We start from the raw sequence: 10,138 nt of genomic DNA on the forward strand, positions 1-10,138 counted from the left end.
AAATTAGTTATAACAAAAAAAAACTCTACTGAAGCGCAGAAAGACAATTCATATTGATCTAGATTCGAGGTTGAATCTTTTTTTAAGAGAGGGAGGATGATACATGCACCACAAGGCTCACATAAAAGGAATATGAACTAACCCATCCAATTGATCCGCACGTCCAATCCTTCGGAAAGAAGACCGAAAGAACAAAAAACTTGCAATGACTTTTTGAATAGGATACATGTTTTATTTGGTCAACATAACTTCTAGAGCTACGACCGACTATCTCTTAGCTTACAAATGGTACTTGAAACGCATCAATTCGATCTCAAGAACTTTAGATATGTTCATTTTAGTGAAGATAATGCACACATAAATACATATATGTGATTTTGTAAATATTATGGATTTTCAATATTTTTATTAAATATTTTTAATATAATTTAATATGGGAAGATGCATTATGGTTTAGAGTAGATTTATTATTTTATTAAGAATTAGAATCAAATTTTATCTCTAGTTATTATTATTTTATCAATTAGTTACTTAGACTTTGAAACTCCTCTCTTATGTAAAGGACACTCCATTCACCATTGTAATTCATATTTCTATGGATTAATAATACAACGTGATAACGTTTTTGCAAGTTCTAATTATCTTGTGGCTTCAAAGCATTCTTCATCAATAAGTTCTTCAAGTTCTTCATGAGGGAGATCTTCACACTCCAGTTTGCCTTCTCATTGCGATTAGGAGGGCTGGTTAGAGCCAATTATCGAGTTTGTCTAGTCAATTAGGACTAAGAGGGTTCGTAGAACAATTATCTATCAATCACCATCATCATCATTGTCATTAAATCAACATTAGAACCCATCACCACCAAAAATCCTAAATTTGGCTAAATATTCCCATCTTTATTCGTTCATCATCTTTGTTTATCTTCTTTATCTTTTTTATCTTCATGGTATTAATCTTAATGTTGTGGTCATATCTTAATTTTCTAGCAAATTTCTTCCACGTTCAAAACCATAGATTGGGATAACAATTTAATACATTTTTCATGTCATTCTTTGGTTGAGTCTAGATCCCTAGGCTTTATTTTTCAACTATGAGCAACATTAATCACTCGACTGCCATCCCCTATCAAGATAGGGTTTTTTTGGTTGAGTTGGAAGGTGGGCCCCCTTTAGCATAGATAAATTATGGGTCTCTAAACCCCTTTGGGGATTGACTTCTAAACCTGAGTTTTGATTCCTTATACAATTTGATTGCTAAATTTGATTTGACTTCCTCTTAATTCTAGATTAAATCTTTAATTAGTTTTATTGACTATTTAATTGCATGCATTCATCCTTTAGTGTTGATATTTAATTTGAATATTCTTTAATTTAGTCACTTTGAATATTTGTCAATTAGATCCATTAATTCTAGAGTCTTTTAACTAGCTTTCTATTCTAATTAGAATTTAGCTTTTAATTAGAAGTTATAATTATAATTAAAATCTTAGTCTTAGGTTCTTTGATTAGAAACAATTAGGTTTATGACTAAATCTTCTAAGTTTAGATTCTTTAAAATTGGATAGAAACACATTATTAAATTAATAATTGGATTAATAAAAAATGTTTGTTTACTTTCTAATATTAAAAAGAACGGTCTTAAAACAACTAGACATTCAATTTCAATATTATTAAATAAATTAATAATTTTCAGCAATCACATAAATTTTATTGTGTCCTCATTAATTTAAATAAAAAAAGAAGGCATGTTTGCTTATTTAAATTGTTAAGACCATGTCGTTCGACTTTGTTAAAGGTTGGGTCTCAGCCTTTTAAATAAATCAACAACTTTTATCTTTTCTTAATTATAATTCAATTAACTATATTTTTTTATATTTTTAATAATTGTTTTTTCTGAAATTTTGGAAAAGAAAAATATTTTATTATTTCGATTAAAACATAAGTAATAATTACCTTAATGACAATTAAGGATTACTTTCTTCTTTAATTGGAAATTAATAAATAACATGCATTTTTCATGATTTTCTAATTTTTTAGGAAACAACAATATTTTATTATTTTGAGTAAAAAAATGAGAAATAATTGCCTTACTAATAATTAGGGAACTAGTTACTTCTTTAGTCGGAAATGCCAGAATAATGTGTGTTTCCGTAATTTTTTAAAATAATTTTTAATGTTCTGAAAACGAGAATAAAAGAATCATAGATTAAATTTGGTCAAATTATTGATTTTTTATATTAAGGGTGATGTATAATTGATGATACTGATTTCAGGTTCTATGGGGTTCAAGTCATTTTAGAGCGTAATCAACTTCTGGACCCATAATTTCTAAAAATGTAGACTAACCCCGCCTTTTAAAGGATTTTTATTAAAATTCTTTTAAAGATGATTTTCTCGGTTTTCGACCTACCTAATCTAAAAGGTCAATGGTGACTCTAGTCATTTCCAACCATTTTCAAGCGTTTCTAATTTTCCTTATTTTTTTCTCCTAAAAATCACTCATTTTCGATAAAAAATTGTCATAACAGCTTGACAACTTCACTAAGAAACGAACCCAAAATTTTTGGTTTCTTAGGGAGTTAGGCTGTAAATCAATTACAATTTGTCCCTATATTCAAAAATTAGGAAATGATTTCTTTTAATTTTGTATTCTTTTAATTTTCTTGTAATTTTTATTCTTTCTTATAAATAATTGTACTAATGTTGAACTTAGTGTTTTTTCAGATATTAGATTTTTTTCTAAGATTGTCTGATTATATTATTCTCTTATGTGGTCCGTTAATAAAGGTTTGAGAATTTCTCCCCACACACTACACATTTATAATCATAATATGAGCTCTATATCAAGTTTTCCCTTATTAAGTAAGGGCAAAAAAGATATCTTTGTGAGAATTTATTATTCGTGTCAGACCTAGATGTAACCCTCCAAAGTAAAGAAATTATTTCAGAATAGGAAAATGCTCGGTCCATAAACTTTTAATGGGTGAGAATCAAAGGTCTGAATATCCAAGGGAATGCAACAAGGATGATTCAAGTACCCAAATCTCTTAGAGCCCAAAACTTTACATATAACAAACCATTGATCTACCCATTGCAAAACTATACCAAAAGTTTGCCTCAGTAATCGAAGAAGTACACAGAGGAAAAATCACCTTTACGTTTTATTTCTAAATTCCGTTTATGAAAATGTATGCGAATTACAAAATCGCGCGTTAGAATATATTGTGTTATGGAAAGTATGCCAGGGTAGATACCATATCGAGTAAGATTTATTTTTTATAATTTTTACTGTCTTGATTAATTATTACTAAATATTTTTTTCCCTTTGTTTATTACATTTGCATCTTCATATCATGATTAAACATGTTAATTCATATATGATTGACCAAATTGGAAGATTTTCACAATGAAACAAGAATTTCTCAATCGGGTAATCAAATTTGGATCTTTTATGAAGATCTATGAAGAATGGCAACCAATAAATAAAGAAATTCAAGGCTAATAAAAGACTTCCTTTGAACACATTAAGATCGAGGTGTTATCTTGGAACCATATGCTAAAATGGAAGTCCCTAACAAAGACACGAGAATGGTTCACATTTATTTCATACATTAATCATAAAAACATGAGAATGATTTGTGGACGATTTCATGGTAGAAAGTCTGATAGAAAATAGAAGCAACCTTGTTTGTACCTTGAGAAAGGTAGTCATGACCAATATATTAGTATGAGTTAATAGAATTGAGAGACTCCAAGAGCAACTCGTGAAACCTCAACAGGAGATAAAGAACTAAGTAAATGAATTTTAAGATGAACTAAGAGATCAAATGTCTGAATTGATGAATATGGTGACTCTTCTGATTCATGGGGGAAAGCCATTAGAGGATTCCACCATGCAAGTAGAAACAAAGACTTTGAATGATCAAGAGCCTGGTAAAGATCGAGATTATCTAAGTAAAATTTAAAATCAGATATGATCTCAAAAAGCATTAATGAACCAATGTTGGGTAGAGGAACAAAAAATGAGAAATGTTCCCTAAAGAAATATATGCTTCACTCGAAAAAGAGGAGTATAGAGAAAGACCTAACGATGACCAAAAGAACTAAAATGATTAAAAAGGAAAATAAGAAGGCAATAATCGTTCCATTTGTTCAACCATATTCAAAATTGCTACAAAATCTCTTTCAGAACCGTCTTCTCGCACCAATTCTGCCAAGGCTTAATATATATCAGCGACCAGGTTTGTATGGTACCAAAATTTCATGCGAATGTCACCTTGGTTTCTTTAATCATTCCATAGAGAATTGTAAGACCTTAAGGTCTAAAGTTCAAAACCTCATCATGAAATGGTTACTTTGCTTCTAAGATGGAAACCCTAGATTCTAAGAAGCTCAACATTTACTAATGAACCCAATACTACATAGAAGAAAGAATAAAAAGGCCAAAATTTAGGAAATCAATTTTTCAAGCTATCAAACACTACAAATCAAAATTTTAAACTTTCATCATCAATTCCCTAAATTTGTTTCATCGCAGGCTGGCATTTTATCAAATTCTACAGGAATGACATGAAATGTTGAAAGATTGATATTCGATCATTTCGTCAGAATATGTTCTTGAAAGATTGATATTTGATCCTTTCGTCAGAAGGAAAAAGAAAATGTTTTGTCACATGTTTCTTGTTTGAAAGTCAATAAAGATTTTAATTCATAATTCCTTGTTGAAGCTGAAGATCAAGCAAAGAAAAAGAGGAGATGCCTACAAGATAGTTGAAATTGCAACCCTAATATAATTGACATCATGAATTTATATTTATACATTTGTAAATAGGACCATGCATATTCATTCGTTCATTTCAAACATTTATTATTTTGACAGTAATAGTATAATTTCAAGAGAATATACTCCCTAACAAAAATTGGAGTTCGATAAGGAATTCAATACTTTTAATTTTTTACGTTTAACAAAATTTTGTTTAAAGTTAGAGAAGTTCATATAGGATAGTTTGTTCGACCTCAACATCATCTTCGTTCGATTCCATCACAAAAGGAGGTGAATCAACATCAACTTTGTATGCTTGCAGCCATAAAAAAAGATGTTGGGTCAACATCACCCATTTGCTCATTCCATCACAGAAAGAAACGGAACATCATCAGTTTTGCTTGATTCCATCACAAAATGAGTTGGATCAACATCATCGATAACTTGTGTAATTTTTAAAAAATTAAAGTATGGATGCCTTAAAACGAAGATGATGCACGCCTTTTTGTGAACAAATGTCTCTCAAAATTATTTTATGCTCGGATAAATGTTTTAAGACACATTTTTCTCACTATTTGGTTCACTCACCTCTTATGGGTCATTATTCTTTTGGCTTTTATTGTTTTTGACCTCTTTTAATTTTTTTTCTTTTTTTCAACATTTTTTTTGTATTCCCAACCTCCTCACAAATTATCTTTTGGTCTTTTAGAATATTATTCAATAACAATGATCGAAGACTATAGGACTTGCCATGTAAGTTCAAATTGTACTTATTTACCTTACTAGAATAAGTAATATCATTGTCACATTGCCATGGCCTTCCCAGTAGAAAGTGAGATGATTGCATCAAGATTACGTCGCACCATACATCGTCCCAATACTTGCCCATCTTCAAGTTAATGAGGCACTATTTACTAACGTTCAGTTCTGCACTCTTATTAAGCCACTACAAACATTATGGTTTCTGATGTCTTAAACAAAGAAAGTTAAATACTTCCACTACATAACTGATTATCATGTTAACACAACTCCTCTTAAAAATGATAATGAAATAAGGCTTCTTTTGTATTTGACATCTCTTATAGAAGATGCTCATCCATTGCACATCTGAATTTTCCATTGCTTGTATACTTAGGGCTTGGCTAATTATCAAGCATTTCCCATCAAAATCATCACTATCCGAATTCGGTAAGTTATTTTTCTCAATAGGATCAGGATAATCCATATCTGATTATGATGAATAACCACCATCCTCTTAGATAATTAGGGTTCTCACACTAGGATAATCGTGACTGACATAACTATATCTTTTGCCTCTAAAGTAGAAGGTAACTTTTATTTAGGACTTTTTAGGGTTTTCCACTTTAGGTTTTTCCCTTTTGATTTTTGCAACCCTTGATTTCTTTATATCGATAGAAGGTGGAGTAGAAGAAGTGGAAGGGTTTGAAATACCTTGATAATGTTCTCTGAATCAAAGTATTTGAAGTTGTCATTCGATTGTGATTGTTTTCTTTAGTGTGTCTAGAAGGCTTTCATAATCGTGTAAGTTGAGTAAATCAATGATGTTTTGATTTAAACTTACTACAAATATGTTTACTGTATCTTATTATTCTTCATTAATATTTTCATAATTTCGTAAGGATTGTATCTCCTTGTAGTAATGTTCCACAAAACTTCGACCTTATCATAGTCTTTGTTTAAATTCACAAACGTAGTGTGTCAGAAGAAAATGACTCCTCATGGCTTGTTTAAGTGCTCCCCATGAACCGATTAATTGTATCCTTATTTATTTAATAACTTTCTGTGTTTGCATCCACCATGTATGTGCATAATCTAAAATTCCATAGCTATTAAAGGTATTTGTTCCCCTAGAGGACAAGCTTGATATGAAAACACAGGTTGACTTTGCTTTCCTACTCAATGTAACCGTATGGATTGTAGTGTCCTTTGAATTATGGGATTATAAACTTTGATTTAGGAAAGAGTTCTGGTATTAGAAGCCTAGGTTGTCGACGCCTTGGTTGCATTACGTTTTGTAGAGCTTCTCTTTGCTAATTGTTGGCGTTTTGATTTTCTTTTTGTTGTATTTCGATGTTTAGGTCAATAAGTTTATTTTGATTGGTTGGAAGTGTAGCCATTTGTTGTTAAATTGCATTATGTATGGTCAATTGTTAAGAAAGAGAAGTTTTGACAGTGGCTAATGCAACTGCAAATTCATCATTCCTTGAAGGTTATCCCTCCACTTCTTTATTTTTCATTATCCTAAAATTTGCGACACTCAAAAGAACAATTTAAATTAGAAAAGAGAAAAAAAAGAAATGAGAAACCTCACAAATCACTCCAGAGAAGTAATACATCATGAGACAACTAAATCAGTTTTGTACACTTTAAAAATATCTTACGAAGAAGTATCACAATATTCATGCCTATCGCAACGGTCCTTCGGGTGGCCCAGGAACTCGCTTCGACATGGATTGTATTTGATTTGAGTCACCACCAATCGTTTATAATTTTGGTTGACCATACACCTTTAACTTACCCATTTATCGAATCTTCACTAAACAGAGAATTGCCGTGTTCGGGAGTCATTTACGGTTGAGGAAAGATGAGCACCCTTGAATCGTCTTTTCGGTACCAATCGATTACCCAATTGTCTTAATTGTAAAAATTTAAATTTAAATAAAAATAAAAATTTAAATAAAAATTTAAAACATTGATCTAAAATGACATACCTTTAATTAATTTTGAGACTAAAAAACCATAAATATAAAAACTAGTGTGAAAAAATAATAAAATAAAAACTGCTCATAGGCATGCCTAAAATGTTGAAAATTAGCTCCTTGTCGTTAGTTGAGCTTAAATCATGGACGACTCCTCCGTTGTCAGTTAAGTCATGTCGAGAAAATGTCTTGAGTGAGACATAATTTTTCAACAGAAAATATCTCAAGTGAGATGAAATTTTGTTTCGAGTGAAACTGTCTCAAGTGAGACAAAAATTATTTCAAGGGAAAACATCTCAAGTGAGATGTAATTTTGTTTCGAGTGAAATTATATTGAGTGAGAAGAAAAGTTTTCAAGGGAAAATATCTCAAGTGAGATAAAATTTTGTTTCAAGGAAAAACTGTCTCGAGTGAGATGAAATTGTTCAAGGGAAACTATCTCAAGTAAGATGCAATTTTTGTTTCAAGGAGATTGTCTCAAGTGATATGAAATTTGTTTTTTTGAGGAAAACAATCTCAAGTGAGATAAAAAATTTATTTCAAGAAAAACTGTGTTGAGTTCAACGAATTTTGTTTTAAGGAAAACTATCTCAAGTGAGATAAAATTGGTATTTCGAGGGAAAAGTGAAAGAATATTAAGGAAGACAAATTTTTTTTTTGAATTTTTTTAAAGATATCCTCAAGAGAGGAAAAATGATATTAAGAAAGTTGAGATTCTTTGAAAATTTAAAGATGTCCTTAAGAAAGGAAAATGATCTTGATGAAGGTAACTTTTTGGAAACAAAATTTAATAAAACAAAATTTAATGAAACATCAAGAGATTGAAGATGATCGTAAGAAAGTCAAATTTGAAAGTATTCTCATGAGAGAAAAGTGGTCTTTATAAACAAAATTGTGAGAATATCCTTATGAGACGAAAATAATGAATGATGAATTTTGATGTGAGTATGTCAATGATGCAAGTGCATGCTTTCATGAATGATTATGATGCAGGGGTGTGTAGGAAGTGATCATTCTCGAATTGTTTTATCTTCCTCATACTTCACTTGAGTCTGTCACCGTAATTCTTGGCTTGCAAAAATTTGTTCTTCATGGCCCAAACAAACTCTAGCCATAATGTTTCTGGTTTTTACCCCAATATTGATTTTGATCTTTCATGTGTGAGACATTTTTCAGTTTTCAAGATACATTCCTTAAAGAGATTATGTTGTTCAAAAATGTTTTTCTTCTTTTTTAAAAATGTGAAAAAGTTTTTTTTTTGAGGAAACAAAATCATGCCCCTTGTTTTAGGCTAACAATTGAATCAATTTGTAAAACATGATTTCATAAAATATCATTCAAATGCTTATTTAATCTTTCATAGTTATAATTATTTGACAAATGTTAAAACTAATGGAAAAGGTTAATTTGATAAAGGTTTAGATCAGTTTCGTTTTTCAAGGGATTCATTGGTTTGATGATCATGAACACTGGTTATTTTGAGATGCCCCTTAACCTCCAATGTGCCCATGTAAATTGCTAGTGATTGCTTGAAATATCACTATAGGCGTATTCGATACTATAATGCTAGATATTTTAAAGAGTTTTCAGATTTCAGTTCTCTAAAATCTTCATTTTGTTCAAGATTTGTAGACTACTCTAGCATGGAGAGTGCAAAAATATCGATCTAAAAACAAAATTCCTTAGTGCTCTTATGTAATCGACTATAACATATGTTTATTAACTCCCTTAGTCCACATTTCTTCAAAACTCGTTCTCAATTCAAACTTTTAGGCCTTACCGCTTTCCTTCAAATATATTTTCTTAAAATTGATGTTCTTTTCCTTTATGTGAATTTGCTATGAGATTCATCTTAACACATAGAGACTAGTATCACGATCTGAATGTAATCCTATTCATAAAGTTAAGTCTCTTGATATAGCCTATTACTTTAGTGGAATACGAATAATTAGAGGATTCAAATGTTAGAAAGTCTTCGACTTGACAACTTGAACTAGACTCACTTCATAAAGCTAAAAAATTACCTCCACAGCTGCTTCAGACAATACCTACAAAGATCAACATATTATTACTTTCAGTAGAGTGCCCTCAACAATATTAGTTTGCATTAATACCATCTTAATTCCCTAATCTTTTTTACTTCAATATTTCTTAAGCTCGTCAAGAAGAACCTGTTATAGTCTAAGTGTCATTGAAAGTCAGGAAATTTCATTTTTAGAGCTCAATTTCCAAGTAACTTGCCTAAGCTAAATTTATCTACTCTGCCATTCCAACTATGTAGATTATGAATCATCATCGAACATCCTAAATATAGTTACAGTCTAAATGGTCTAGTAAAATGATGTACGTTGAATGCATCATCATACATGTTGGTAGAAAATAACGTATTTCACTATCAATTTGTATTGGAAGAAGACCTTTTTCTTGCCTAATAAGGCTAAGGTGTAAATTTAGATTATTTTAAGGAATATTAATTGAGAAATTTTGTTTTCAATATAAAATCAAGGGATTTTGTGTTGGGTGAAAGAACGAAGGGATCAATTTTGAGGAGGGTGTAATCATGTTGTAAAATGTCTATAACTCAAATTTGGCTTTGATTGCATAGTAAACAGAAGATTGTTCTCAGTAAGCATCGGGAGTAACTCCTCATATTTCAT

The sequence above is a fragment of the Hibiscus syriacus genome, unplaced genomic scaffold, assembly GCF_006381635.1.
Source record: "Hibiscus syriacus cultivar Baekdansim isolate YM2019G1 unplaced genomic scaffold, ASM638163v2 tig00110890_pilon, whole genome shotgun sequence".
Lineage (NCBI taxonomy): Eukaryota > Viridiplantae > Streptophyta > Magnoliopsida > Malvales > Malvaceae > Hibiscus > Hibiscus syriacus.